Here is a 15,271-nt window from a genome sequence, read left to right as displayed (position 1 = left end):
ACTCAAACCTCTCTAACCCACCAAAAAAAAAAGAAAAAAACAAAAAACATCTCACTAAAAGCCATTGCACTCAAAGAAATAACATTTAATGACTCAGCAAGCACTATTTGTATTAGATATTTAATATAAAGCAGACTAATTTTAAAAAAGAGACATAGCATATAAATCTGCATTAAAAGAATTACATTTATGACATTTATGACATCAGGTTTAACTTGTGAAAATGTGCATGTTACTCTATTTGATATCATTCCAGTAGTAACTTTTATATAAGTGAAAAGTTATATTTTTATACTTTGTTTATAACATAGCATAGCATGTCTTTCCTGGGTGCTGTTGTATGTCAAGTATACTATCAGTAGCACACTACTGGACCATTTTAAAAATCCAGAATGTAAATTAACCTGCCTCCTTACTGTTATATGTTGTATCTTGCATTATATTTAATAGTAAATGACTCAACTATGCCAAGTGTGCAGCTTAACACATTTAATAGTAAATTTCTCAACTATGCCAAGTGTGCATCCTAACATACGTTTTGTCATAATAATGACTAACTTTTAATGAAGTGAATAGTTTAACCTTTTAAACTCTAAATGAAAATAAGTGGCTTTAATTTCACATATAGCTAAAAAATCAAACTCTTAACATTTTAAAAAGGGAACTAGTAACCATTTGAAATAGTGAAATAAAGAAATAAATGATTTACATTGTAAAACGTAATATTCAGCACCTGTTCATAAGTATTCAAGCACTTCTTTAAATTAATAAAAATTCATAACCATGAAATACATTGATTTTCATCTGTCTTTCAGTTTTTTACTGTTTTTGTCTTTTATTAACAATCTCTTGTTGCATTTCTCTTCAAAGAAGATGGTGAATTCCAGTCTATTTCTTCTATTTTTTTTCTCGGATTTTATTTTCTGTATAAAGTGCATTGCATCTTCCAAAGCGTTAAAAATCTTCTTTCATTCTGGAAGGTGAATCATTATTTTTGCTGGAAAAAAGATTTGTGCTTTTATATTGTTTTTTGTTAAGCTTTTAACAAGTGGCACACATGCTTTTCTCCTTGACATCACTACTTTTGAATAGTCATTGTAAATTTTTAAAGTATTTTCTTTAATATCAACTCGATAATTAATATATGCAGCTTTTAAGACTAAATCCTTAGCTTGACTTGAGAAACATCTTATGATCACTGACATTGGTGAAGGTGTTTTTTTTTTTTTTAAGCTGAGTTTGAAAATGATCTATGTGCCCTTTTGTTGCCAAATGAAAAAGCGTCAGGCACATTCAAAGTTTTAGGAAGCCAGGTATTAAGGAATTGAATCATACTGTCTCCCTCTTCTTTTTCAGGAATCCTGTAAATCCTGATTTTACTCCTTCTAGATCTTTCCTCTAAGTCTTCTATTTTTCCTGGAATAAATTGTTTTGTTTCAGAAGAAATTCAGTGTTATTCTTATTTGCAAGTTATCTTCCATCAAAACCAGACACTGCCTCTTCTATACTTGAGATTTGTGATGATTGTTGTTTAAGAGATCACTCAGCCCTTCTACTTTTTTTTTGCTTTCTAATTTATCTATATTTATGGATAACTCACTGATTTTGCTTAGTATAGGCTGTATGTCTATTTTCATAGTACTGTCCTGTACACTAGGTGTAGAGTGGCTCATTCTGAGACAATTAGTTCTTTCTAGTTTTCTTGACAAGAAAAAGCAATTAAAAGCTTGCCAAACTTATTTTTGTAGTAAATCTTTTAGCAGATGTTCAATTAAAAATCCATCAAGTTTTGAAACTTTCCATTTGACTTTTTTAGTAAAAATCCTGTCGGAGATTTTGAAATGAAGCAGAGCTAAAACAGTGCTGTTAACTGCTCTCTATCTTGGCATCAGCCCCCCCCCCCCAAAAAAAAGAGTTATTTGATAGATCATGAATTATGGAATTTAAGAGATGGGTATGTGATAAACAGTGTTGCTGAGTTGGTATATAACTTACTGTAGAGGATATGCCTTCACAAAAGCACAAGCCAGCAATGCTCTGCCCTGTCAATTATCATTCAGGTCTGTTACAAAAATCTAGTTTAGACCACCCTTTCATGGTATGTTTAGATATGAATACAGTGCTCACACTGTAGTTTCTCTATTAGACATCTCTTTCTGTAAGCATTGAACCATTTTGTTTAGAAATTGGGACAGTTCTCTGTGAATGCAGAAAGAAAAACAAAACAGAAGGCAATGTATGAAATTTGAAATAGAAGTGTAAAGTGTAACTTCTTGCCTTCTGCTGGCAACCACAGTAGTTATATGGGGGATGTACAATCTGAATGATTTTCCCTGCAGTTACAGGATACAGCTGTTCCTAGGTAGAAAGACAAAGGCCAGAAAACACAATTAGAAACTTATTTAAACAGGTAGCTGAATCAAGGTCAAGTAAACAGTTTTATTAGTAAGTAAATGTGGGGAAACCTGCTTGCTTACCTCTGTAGTTTATATATGAAAAAGAGATAAAATATACAGTCTGTAGACAGTGGAAAACAGTTGAGATGAAGACACCTTTAGCCTGTGACTAAGTTGGAGCCAGTTTCCATCTGAAAGATGTTTTGAAAGTTTGAAAGTGAAGCTAGTATAATTAGGTGTCAGTAATTATTTTAGATAAACACGGTCAGGAACAAATAGCTGGAGGTAAATGTTTTCTTTCTTTCTTTCAGTGTTTTTGTTAAAAAGAAATGTGTATGTGTGTGTGTGTGCGTGTGTGTGTATATATGTGTGTGGATGTGCATGCTTGTAGATATATATATATATATATATATATATATAAGTTATTATCTCACTGTATATTTAACTGTTAACAGTACTGCTTAACTCACTCTTTTCTAAGTGAAGTATTCTTATTTAGTCACTTTAAAAAATTGGCTGGTTGAATTTTGCCTATTTATCAATTTATAACAAAGTATTTATTATTAAAGGGTAACATACTGCTAGCATATCTCTATGATTAGACAGACCACCCAGCTATAAACTATCATTTATGTTTTAATTATTTAGCTTATTGACAAGACTGAAACACTACTGGGGCAGAACCGCAGCCTGATATACTCAAAAGGGGTCTGGGAAAAAAGACAAAAAGACTCTGTCAGGTAGGGTGTTCAGCCTAAAGCCCATTTTTAGATGTGGGTGTTAGACTTATCCCCACTGTTGTGTGTCCATATAATTAGTATATATCAGAGGAGTGTGTATGGGGGTGAAAGTCCCTCACATGCGTTGAAGGATTTACTCCTCTGTGAAAAACATTAATTTGAATGTTTAGTTGTTATATTTGTGGAATGCTACATTTGATGTATAGTTGCTGAGGAATCACTTCTGGTAGTATAGTGGGCCAGATGAACATAGTGGAAGCATTGGTACTTATTCTGCAGCTTACTGTTCTTCAGGAAACAAGCTGTTTTTTCCCTTCTCCATAGCTTTCTAGGCTTTCAGTGTTAGAGATTTTTTTTTCATGTTAGTCTTAACTTACTCTTTGTGGTGTGGCAACATCATAGCTTCTGTACAGAGTTTTGCTCTTAATTAACTGGTTGAATAGTTTTGTCTTACAGGTTCTTCAGGATCATGGAAACATGCTGTCAGGAGTCTGTGCATTACATTAATTTAACTACTACTTCTTCCTTTCTACAACATCCATTTGTATATAACTGTCACGTCATTCCTTTTATCTTTTTCCACTGCCGAGCTTTCTTCTTATGTCTGTTGGCAGAAGCAAAACAATTAGTTGAGAATTTCTGTCTCTTTCCCTATCCTCTCTATGCTAGATCTTTTCCTGGATTTGGTGTTTCATTATTGTCTGGCTTGTATTTCTATCTTCTGCTCTCTTGCTCATGAGGTGCCCTTTTCTTTCCTAGGTTTTCTACCTTAATGTCCCAGTTGAACCATAAAAGTGTCATTCTTTTCTCTTTCTTGTACACTGTCTTAATTAATTTTCAGTGGCTGTTTGTGTGATTGCCTTTACATACTGGTTGCTTGTTGTCTGCAGGTGTCTCCTATCTCATATTTCAGCCTGAAAATTTTACCTTAACTTAATGGAGCTTGCCTTTTTTGTAGGTTTGATTGAACAGGTTTTATTTTCCACTTACTTTGTGATGGCTGTCTGTAGATTTTTGCAATTTTCTGTATATAGTTGAACTTTTCAGTAGTCAGCACACACTTTTAATTTTCTGTTTAAACAGCCATTTCTTAAATATGTGGGTTTAGGTAACTTCACGGCTTCAGTTTTAGCAATAAAATCAGCTGTAAATTACAACTTTATGCCATGAATATACTAACACTTATTGTATGACTATAGATTAATTTGTTGAAGAAAGTATGACACTTGCATTTAGTATCTTTAGAACTGGATAAACTTAATTCTAAAAAATGAATCAGATCATGGTGTAGGTAATAGTCATAATAAACAATTTTATGTAACTATCTCATAGAATAATAGATATTTTCTGCATTCAGCTGATGAGCAGTCGAATGTGTAGGAATTCCAAATTCTTGTAATGTAAACCATTATTCTGAGTACAGAAGAGTCTTAAAATTATTGAAAGAGTGCAAAAAAGTGGACAGCAGTCATTGATAGTCAATGACAAATACTGAGTATTTTATAGCTAATACTGAGTCATCCAAAATCATACCCAGCAAAATTATCCCTTGCTGACTTCTCTGATGAAGAACTACTATATCCTAGAAGGGTTTTTTTTTGTGATTACTGAAAGATTACTAGAAATATCATTAAATCTATTGAAATTCTTTCAAAAATTTTACATTCTTTACAGGTGAAGATGAATTTACCTACACCACCAGGAAGCAAATTTGTGTTGTGTCCTTTTCATTTAATATTTAGACTTCTATCTATCTGTCTATCTATCTATCTATCTATCTATCTATCTATCTATCTATCTATGTACCTATCTTTATATCTATCTAGCTATAGAAAGGTCCATATTGGTCATACCAGGAGAACATTTATGGTTGTTTGTTTCATTGTTTGTAGTTTGTTTAAAATAATCTGCCTTAAATTTCTGAACACAGTGTAAAGTTCAGCTGAATGGATGTCTGAAGAACATTGCAACAGCATGGTGACATTGATTGGTTGGTGCACCTCTTTAGATAATGTTAATAAGTCACACAGGATGGGGCTAATCATGACAGCTATGCATCCTAGTGTCCTTTTGTAGGGTACATTTGGAGAAAATGTATCAAAGCAGCTTTCTAAAGAATACATTGATGCCCTAGATCCTGCACTGAAGCTCGTAATTTCTGGGCAGGAGTTTACCAAGGTAGAGGAAGGGCTTAACTGTCACAGGGGTTTATCCCAGTGATGTATCTTCTTTCAGGTAAAATGAAATCAAGTTTAATTTCATTAATTGATTAATTAATTAATTAATTAATTAATTAATTAATTAATTAATGTAGCCTTTTGCCTCTGTTCTTACCGAACATCAGGCCTCCATTAATGTGTCTTGTTTTGAGACTGCTTGTTCTCCTGTACTGGGTAATCCCAGTACTAGCTAGTCTAAGACTGGGTTTAGGAGAATTAAAAAAATAATAATAATAAAGCACCATGAATAATTATACAAACATGCCCTGCATGCTGCTGTCCTGCCAAAAGATTTACATTGGAAAGAAGAATCAGCCAGAGAAAGGTCACACTGACCCTTCCCAGGACTATTAGCTGTATTAAAAGCATTCTTAGGTTAATAGAGTCTCTGAATAACTTTCTCTTGCCTGTGAATGGTAATCCCCATTGACTTTCACTGCAACAAAAGTCAGAATGCTGATTTTTCAAAAAAAAAAAAAATAAGTTATGATGATTGCCACCAATTGAAGTGACACCCAACCTCATGTGCAAAAATAGGAAAAGGGATTGTGGACGGTGGAATGGATGCAGTTACATAAAACATAAGATCCTAAAACAAATATTTTAGTGGTTAACATGAGTAACATACAGAATTAAATAGATAAGTGCCAACATTTATATTTTCTTCAAAGAAGGTTACCAGACTTCCTATGCAATGTCAGATGTAAGCACTGCAAGTGATAACTGAAACACAAAGGGTGGGATAGAAAAGAAAGTCAATAAAAATTCAAACTCTTCAGCTTTCTGACAAGACTTGGATAGTCACTGTCTGGATCCACAGCAGATATCTAAATTTAGAAATGATAGCACAACATTTAATATTTCTGAGGACAATAGATTAAAGGATGTTTTACTCCACATAGCTTTTGAAAAGGTTTATAATGTACACAAATGTTATTAGAAACAGATGATACTTCTGAAGCCTCTTGCCTTCCTGTCTATCCAAAATCATTTTCAGGAAAGCAGAAGGCACACTAGTGTAGTAGATTTAGGAGAGGCTGGAAGAAGGCAAGAAGAAATTAGGTCATTAAGCAAAGAGACAGAAGGATTGTATGAAAGAAGACCTGCAGCATTCAGGGATTACAATCAAACAAGGTAAGAGAGGGGCTATTGAATCGAGAAAAATGATGACAGTTAATGAGACACCTTGACCCCATGCAGAAAAATGGGAGAAAGGGGATGATATGGATGATACATGAAGCTATAGTGTGCAAGGATTTCACATTTTACCTTCTAGTATTTTACTTAATTCTTATGATTTAAAGGAGTATGAACAAATAGTTTTAAATGTGCCGTTTTCAGTTTTTATGAATAATTCACACATACACAGAGTATCAGAAGTTTATACTGGAGTGCTCTGAGGCTTAAGTTTTAAAGTATTATTAGTGACTAGTAACTATAACCAAATAGTTTATGTAATAAATACACAATAAATGAACTGAGATATTGGGGAAATAAAGTAGTATTTTATATATAGTATAGCAACAACTGAAGACAGAAGAATGATATATCTCAAAGTCAGTGAGATATAAAGTAGTTGGTAGGTTACAAGATAAAATTAGTTCTAAAATAATAACAAAACAGAAAGTAACACTTCAAATGCATAGCAGTAGCAACACTCATTGCAAATAAACTGATGTAGCAGCTGGTTTTAACAATGCAGCTAAGTTTAAGGAAAGGTTTTCTGTATAACCCTAGCTAATAAGATTTAACCCTTGAGTATAAATTGATGCCAAAGTAATTACTAGCCAGATATCAGATGTGAGCTTATAGACATAACACTTCAAATTCTCAATAACATCAACATTTAATAAGTAAACTGAGGTAGTAAAGTTTTATTATTTATTTATTTATTTTACATTTGTTAACCAGGAAATTCTGACTGGACCAGGTCCATTTTCAGCAGAGGCCCAGGGAGAAAAGCTCCAGCATCAAGTTATACAAATACAGTACATCCAGCATAATACTCAAAACAGGTTACATCATGTAAGAGTAAGCAGCTGGATTTAAAAGTGCAGCTACATTTAAGTATGAGCCTAAGTAAGATCCCATCCTAGAGTATAAACCAGTTCTAAAGTAATAGCCAGTCAGATATAACTATGTTATAAACAGTGTATAGCACTTCAGGTGCACTGTAACATCATTAGACAGTAATAAACTGTGATATAGTAAGTACAGAAAAAAGCATCTGGCTTTAGCAGTGCAGATAAGTTTAGGCTAGTTTGTCAGTGTAAACTAAGTTAATAAAATTTCACCCTAGAATATAAACCATTTCTAAAATAGTAGCTACTCAGATATCAGAAGAGTATAAACAAAATAGAATACTTCAGATGTACAGTAACGGCAGCATTCACCCTGGAGTATAAACCATTTCTAAAATAGAAGCTACTCAGACATCAGAAGATTATAAATAAAATGAAATACTTCATATGTATAGTAAGATCAGCAATAAATACAATAAACTGATGCAGTAAATTAAAGAATAAGCAGCTGGTTTTAACAGTGCAGCTAAATTCAGCTAAAATTTAAGTTAATAGATGTTTGCCTGAATAATAAGATTTTACCATGGAGTATACATTAGTTCTAAAGTAATATCTAGTCAGGTATCAGAAGGACCAAACATATAACACTTCAGATGTACTGTAATATCAACAATCAAATAAAATGGTGTATTACAGACGTAAGCAAATGTTTTTAACAGTGCAGCTAAGTTTAGAAATGTTTATCAGTGTAAGCCAAGAGAATAAAAATTTACATCAAAGTATGAACTTGTTCTAAAATAATAGCTAGTCAGATATCAAAAGGTAATAACATATAATTGTCAATTGTGCTATAACATCAACAGTCAGTAAATTAAACTGATATTGTAAACATGGTAATAAGTAGCTGGCTTTAATAGTGCAGCTAATCTAAGGTAAGTTTGTTAGTGCTAGTCCAGTTAATGAGACTGTTAATTTAATACCTGCATGCTATTAAAATACTTCCATCTCCTAGCCCTTCCATTCTATCATAATCATGAAATTGCACACCTCTGAGTCTTAGCAGCATCATGAGTGTCACTTTACTTGCATTCAATCATTAGAGCTGCTTTTAACTTCTTTGTAAGCTACTGATTGGAGAGAACACCTGTCCAGCTGCTAGAATCACATTGTACACTAGGAAGTGTCTTTTCTGTGGCTTGACAAAAAGAAAATAAATCACAATAGGGCCCTAAAATCCTTAAAACGAAGTGAGGATAGCACTAAAATAAATAAAAAGCTTCCCGTTCTGATTGCGCAAAATACACCTCCATCAGCTACAATCAAGTACACAATTCTTCCTAAATTGTATTCTCTGAATCTCTAGTATAATATATTTAATTTATTACATGGTAAAAAACAAGCCCCAAGCAGTGAGTAAATCCACAAACAATTGATAAACAAACAGAAACCCAGATGAGGTACAAAGCAAACACTTCTCAAGTAAAATCAACAAAAATTATTTTCAGAAGGGTTAGTGCTTTCGCAGTGATCAGCACTGCTTCTTCAGACAAAAGACAACATTAAAACTTCCATACAAATACAAACATTCAAATGCACTTAGCCAATCAGACACACTAAAAATCCCTCCCAAATTTCTAAGTAATTGCATAGCTACAAATTAAAAGAAACCTAGTACAAAAGCACACAATACATATTCACTTAAGCTATCTAGATTTCAATATGGGTTTAATAGGGACACAATCATTCAACCCATGTCCCCTGTCCACTTCTAAATCATGAAAGCTCATAATCTTGAAATTCAAAATAGTGAGCACAACATTTTAAAAGTTCAAAATACTGACAATTCAAAAATACTGAATTTCATAATATTGAAAAAAACAGAGTATACCAACACTTGCAAATAACAAAACATATTACTCTTCTCCAACTATTACCAGAGGGGCAAGCCCCCCCAGCACCCCCACACCCCCTGCTACTTAAATATATCTACTCTAAGATCACACTCGACAGAAGAAAATGGCAAACATACCATTACATGCTTCATGCTAAACGGTCTTGGGATGCCAACCATAAGTCCACCAAAAGTCAAAAAATCGAGCGAACCAGAGTAAAAGCAATCCAAAGATTTTAATGTAACACAAAACAATTTCAAGTTAACAATTCCAAGTTAAGCACTTTCACCCATTAAATACGGGCTTCTTCAGAACAGTTATCCTCAGTAGATAGTGCTTTAACTAGGGTATGAATTGCTTTCCTTTCCTGCTTGTAATCAAAGTTTTTCATCGCATCCTTTCCTGTTTCATAATGATGATCTGTATGTAACGTTATTCTGAATGAAAATCCTTTTATTGCCATTTTTACCAGTATCATGATTCATGATATCTTGCATCTTGGGACTTTTCATATTCAGAAGGGAAGACAATGTTGGTGAGGCATTAGCTGAAAGAACTTTGTTCCAACTTCACATAGTACTTTGTGGTACGAGAGAAAAGGAAATGAAAAACATACACAGCAATTTCCTATAAACTGACATGGACAGACCCTATTTTCAGTGGAGGCCAGGAGAGAAATCTTTCAGACACATGTCTTTGGAATGTGGGAGGAAACACATGTGAATGCAGGAAGGATATGCAGACTCTGCACACAAGGCGCCACAGGTGAGAATCAAACCGGAGAACCTCTTGCTGTGAGGCAACAACATTAACAGCTGCACCACTGAGCCAACCTGATATACATTCATTATGACTGCATTTTGGATTATAAACTATGTAGATTACTAATATTTTATTTAGGTTGAGACTGATATAAATATATTATAAAACTGTATGCCTGTCATGTAACAAAGGTATGCAGACCTTTAAGATCAAATGCAATGTCTTTCTTTGCCATTTGTTTAATGGTTATGCCTTCATCCTGAAAAGAGGGCTTTCTTATTTTAAAATGTGTAGTTTTTACTTTAGTTACTTCAGTGTACCTATATTTAATAAGTTTAATAAACTAATGTTTAAGTTCATTTTATGCTGAGCAACTGTCCAATTACTTCCTGAATCCATATTATCCAGACCCGCCTTCTGATGATGCATTAGAGGGGAGAAACAGCTCTGTAGAGAGTTGGCATGTTTTCTGCAGTATGTAGCAGATTTTATTACAAGGTAACCAGAAAGCAGTGTGATCAGTTTGTCAGACAATAAATCAATAAATGGACACAGCTGCATTCAAGTGAAAGGTAACAAATGTAAGATGGAGCAAGACGAGGTACTTAGTAAGGTGTACAGTGCTTGGCAAATAGTGTAATAAAACAGATGTAAAACTAATACATCATTCCTTTGCACTTGATCCTTAAGTATGACCATCAGTAGGTCAGTCTTATGTTTCTTTTCTTTATAATATAAATCAGATACTAAGCCTCATAAATACAATAAGAACATTGACATTTCTTTTTTTATTTTCATTTATAAGGTGGTTACATAAATTACTAAAGCTGTTTAGAGTACATGCAGTATATTGGTAGGTTGTCACTAGGCATTTTGCAGAACATCTTAATATGTTATGAAATAACTTTTACTGTTTTATTTTATTTGCTTTAATATTCACAAATGTTTCATGAAATCATGATCATTATTGTTATACTGCGATATGCATAAGGTTAAGAAATGTTAAGACCAAATACACTGCAGTAAAGGAATGATAGTGCTATACTGTAACATTTCAACAAGATTATTTTTAAAGATGGAGATTGCCCATAGACCGTCCGAGAGAACAACTTTGTCACAGATTTTATATTTATAATATACAGACTTCATTAACTGTTACCAACAGATAAATTTAAGTCTGTGGTGATAATAGGATATAAGAACTGAACATATCAATCTGTGAAATTAATAAACTTTTACAGTTGATATCTAAAGCCTTGTAATTTGGTAAATTATTATTTTTTTTGCTATATCTAATTCAGGTCCTCACACAAAAATTTTAAAATGTGTTCCAATAATTTGTGTTATTACCGAGATTATTTCAGATGTGTGATTGGACAAACAACACACTCAAGGTCTGTATTAAGCTTTTTGAATTCAGTGTAAGAGTGGTTTAAATGTATTGCAAGGTATGCTTTTCTGATCCTTCAAATATCCACAGATGATATTAATTGACAGGGGATGCTTCATACTATTAATGGTAGGTAAATATTAGATTTTAAACAAAATAACAACATGATTACTTACTGAAATACGAAGGAAAAGACTTGTTTATGCAAAATAACTCTCATAATATTTGGGTATCGTTACAGTACAATGAACAGTATTACTTGTTGCTAGGAGTAGGCTTAGAACTGTTAATAACATTTAATTTTACATTTTAAACAAAACAGCATTGGTAATTACTAGATTTTGAAGGAAAAATACTTGATTGCATAGATAGCATTATTACCATTTGTTTATTAGTTCAATGTAAAAAATCAGTTTAAACATAATACCTCAAATCAAAGATGAATACAAACTAAATGCAAAAAGGACATGGCACAAACTCTTGGTTCCCAGAATACTAATCCCACTTGAATAAAACAAGAAAATGGTTAAAAATTCAAAGTCTAAATACAATGAACTAAAAATATGATATAAAACAATGAAAGTTAATACAATAAGTGTGTTTGTCTCGTATTACGAAACTTCTTCTGATAGCAACCATTAGAAAGCCACAGCTTTAAATAAAACAAATTGACCAATAGTGGCTTCAAATCAGCCAAGCCCCTGTTTTTTTATCCAATCCCTAGATAGGTCAAAGCACCAGTTATTAAATTCATATCCACTATGCCCCTGTTTCATTGTCCAATCCTTAAATGGCAAAAATTACCAATCCAACACAGAATGGAGAAGTGTAAACCAATCCCTGGCCAGCCAGCCAATGGGATATCCAATCAATATGATGATGTAGATCATTTAAATCAACCACAAAGTAATTTCTACAGCCTCATTAGAATACTGTATGAGGTGAAGTTAAGTTGTCAAAATATCCCAATTGTAAATGAGGTGGCCCCTGTAGATAAGGATACAGGGTTTGAGTCTTTCTATCTCCATTTACCTACTGTGTGACTCTGAGCAGGTCACTTAACCAGACAGTGTATTTTTTAATAATTATGAAACTGTGGAAATCTAATGACTGGTGTTTAACTTAATCTCAGGTCTGGTCTAGTCTAGTAGGTCCTCCAGTAAAAAACACAGAGGTCTGGTAGGTCTAAAGGTAATGTCTGGTAAGATCTTCAGGTAGAACACACAGGTGTGGTAGGTTTTCAAGTAGAGTTGAGAAACACACACTCACGCATGTGCACACACATCCATGCATGCACACACGCACCCAAACACAGACACGCACATACAGTTTTGTCATTTCTCCTCAAGTTGCTGTCAGCAGATTTCATTTCTCCCTGTCCCAAAACTTCATATTCATTTCAGACAGTTGCAGCAAAGTTCTCCTTGAACTGAACAAGAATTGAACTTTCAGTTCTTGTTCTCTTGCTTAAACAGCAATGACTGGAACTGCTATTAAACAGCAGCTTTTCTACAACTATTTTTTCCTAAGGAAAAAAGTTAGCTGATCTCCTGTGCCACTGAACAGGAACAGTGCCTTCCATTCTTCTGCTTAAGATCAGAGTTGAGCTGCGCTTGCATGGACAGGAACTGAAATAAAGAAAGAGTTTTCTTATGATTTTTTAGTATTCCAGGAACTGAGGCACTCATGGGGGCACTTAGTTTCACAATGGAGTGAACATATGTGGCCCCCATCTAGAGCCACCCCTACTCCTGTAGGAAATGTAAAATAAGAAAGTCTACTAAAACAAAATAATGATAGATTTAACCTTTGGTGGTCTGAAATGGCTCATTGGTTAAGCTCTGTCTCTGTTTCTGTGTTTTTTTGTTCTGGCCCTGTCTGTCTGTATGTATGTTTTTTGGGGAGGGGCACTCTAATTTAAGCCCATCTCACAAGAACATATTGTATGGTTGGTTACTCTAAAGTGTCAGTAAATGCATAGCCATAAATATTCCATTTATCCTTGCCTTGTGCCTGGGATGTCACTGAAAAAGGCTCACAGTGACATAATCACTGGTTAATAAATGAATAATTTGAATTCACTTAAAATATGTTGACTGGGTTGTGATACCTTATGAAGAGAAAAGATTCACATTTTTATTTACTTACTTATTTTTATTTGTTGAGAGCTGCGGTGGTGCAGCAAGAGGTTCTCCCATTTGATTCTCAGCTGGAGTGCCTTCTGTGTGGAGTCTGCATGTCCTCCCCACGGTCAAGTGGTGTTCGAAAGACATGCGTGAAATGGGCGTGCCTTCGTTGAAGGTTGGGCGTCGAGCTGGCACCTTGGCACCATAAAAATCTACTGCCAATCATTAGCGGACCGGAGTTCTGCTGTGGCGACCCCTAATCGGAAAAAAACGAAAGAAGAACAACAACTTATTTTTATTTGTTGCCTGTGATGTCTTGGGGATAGTGACTGATTGTTTTGCTGCCTGTTCTGTCCTAACCCTATTAAGGAATCCCTTTCAAGGGACGCACACCTACAGTTTGCTTGCCACTGCTTCCATTTGCTGTTAGGTCCAATTTAAATATCTGACATGTTATCTGTTTGCTAGGTTATCTGCACTATATGTGGTTTCTGAAGAACCAGTAAAACATAGTTTTTTTTTGTCTTTTCTTTGCCTGTAATTCTTGGGGTAGTGTAGCTAATAGTGTTGTAGAATAGCCTCCAGCAGTCCAACCTTGACAGAGAATTCCTATCACAGAATATGTGATTGCAACTCACTTTCTATTGGCTGCTACATACTCTAAAATGTATGTATGAGCAGTAGCTGTATAAAGTGAAAAAAGACCCAAAGATGTGTCTTTCTGTTGGTGTTTATTTCCACTGTTCTTTATAAGTATTCTTGGTGTGTACAACAGGTTACAGAGAACACTGCTCCATTGTGGCTTTGAATCTAGATAAGACCTATCTGTTATGTAAAGTAAGAGGTAATTCTTTACTTATCAAAGAGCATAGTGGTTGTAGTACATTCTGTTACTTTTTGATAAGGACAAGATGTAGTCTGTCATCAAGACATCTTATTTTCACCTAAATGTGATGCCAAATTATAGGCCCATTTCACTATTTCAAAATATTTGTCAAGATACTGACTGCTAAGGTGGAGAATGTTTTTCCCAATATTGTTGGTAAAGAAAAGGTAGGCTTTTTCAAATGTCAGTCCCCAACAGACTACTGGAAGACATTGACATTAACTTGATAAATATTGTTGATTGTGCTGAAAAGAAGGAACAGGAGAAAAAGGCATAATGCTCAAACACATTCAAAAAGCTTACAGTTGTGTATCCTGAATCTCCATGTTTCAAATACTGGGTCTGGTTGTTTGGTAAGATCAATGGCTGTCACAAGAGAAATCATTGTATAAGCAGCCATAAATGAAGATGTGTTTAATGGAGGGCTTGCAATGCAGCACCCATCATGGATATCCCTTGTCAGCATTTTGACGGTCATTGAGACTTTGGCACAAAGAATCAGAACGACATTAGTGACAGATAAAAGGATGCCAAGAGTGGTGCTTTTATTTTTACTAATGATTGCATGTTGCTTTTGAGGGGTGTGTATAAACAATTGCCAAGGGTTTGAAGGCTTGTGCTAATTTTGAGAGAGCGCCTGTGTTTTACACCCTGAAACATCTGTATTCCTAAAGATATGTGGAAAGAAAGAGGAAGTTATGGTTGCTGAGGGTGGTAGGAGAAGAAAAGTATTTAGCTTCGGAAGAGTTTGGCACAATTCAATAAATAAGAAAAAGAAAGTAGGTAAGATAGAGTCTTAGATGTGAAAGGTAAATATGGTGAGAGGTAGACCTGATTTG

Source organism: Protopterus annectens, chromosome 17.part0, assembly GCF_019279795.1.
Source record: "Protopterus annectens isolate FY-2018-M chromosome 17.part0, PAN1.0, whole genome shotgun sequence".
Taxonomy (NCBI): Eukaryota; Metazoa; Chordata; order Ceratodontiformes; family Protopteridae; genus Protopterus; species Protopterus annectens.
The sequence above is the reverse complement of the archived record's forward strand: the minus strand, read 5'-3'. Positions refer to the sequence as shown.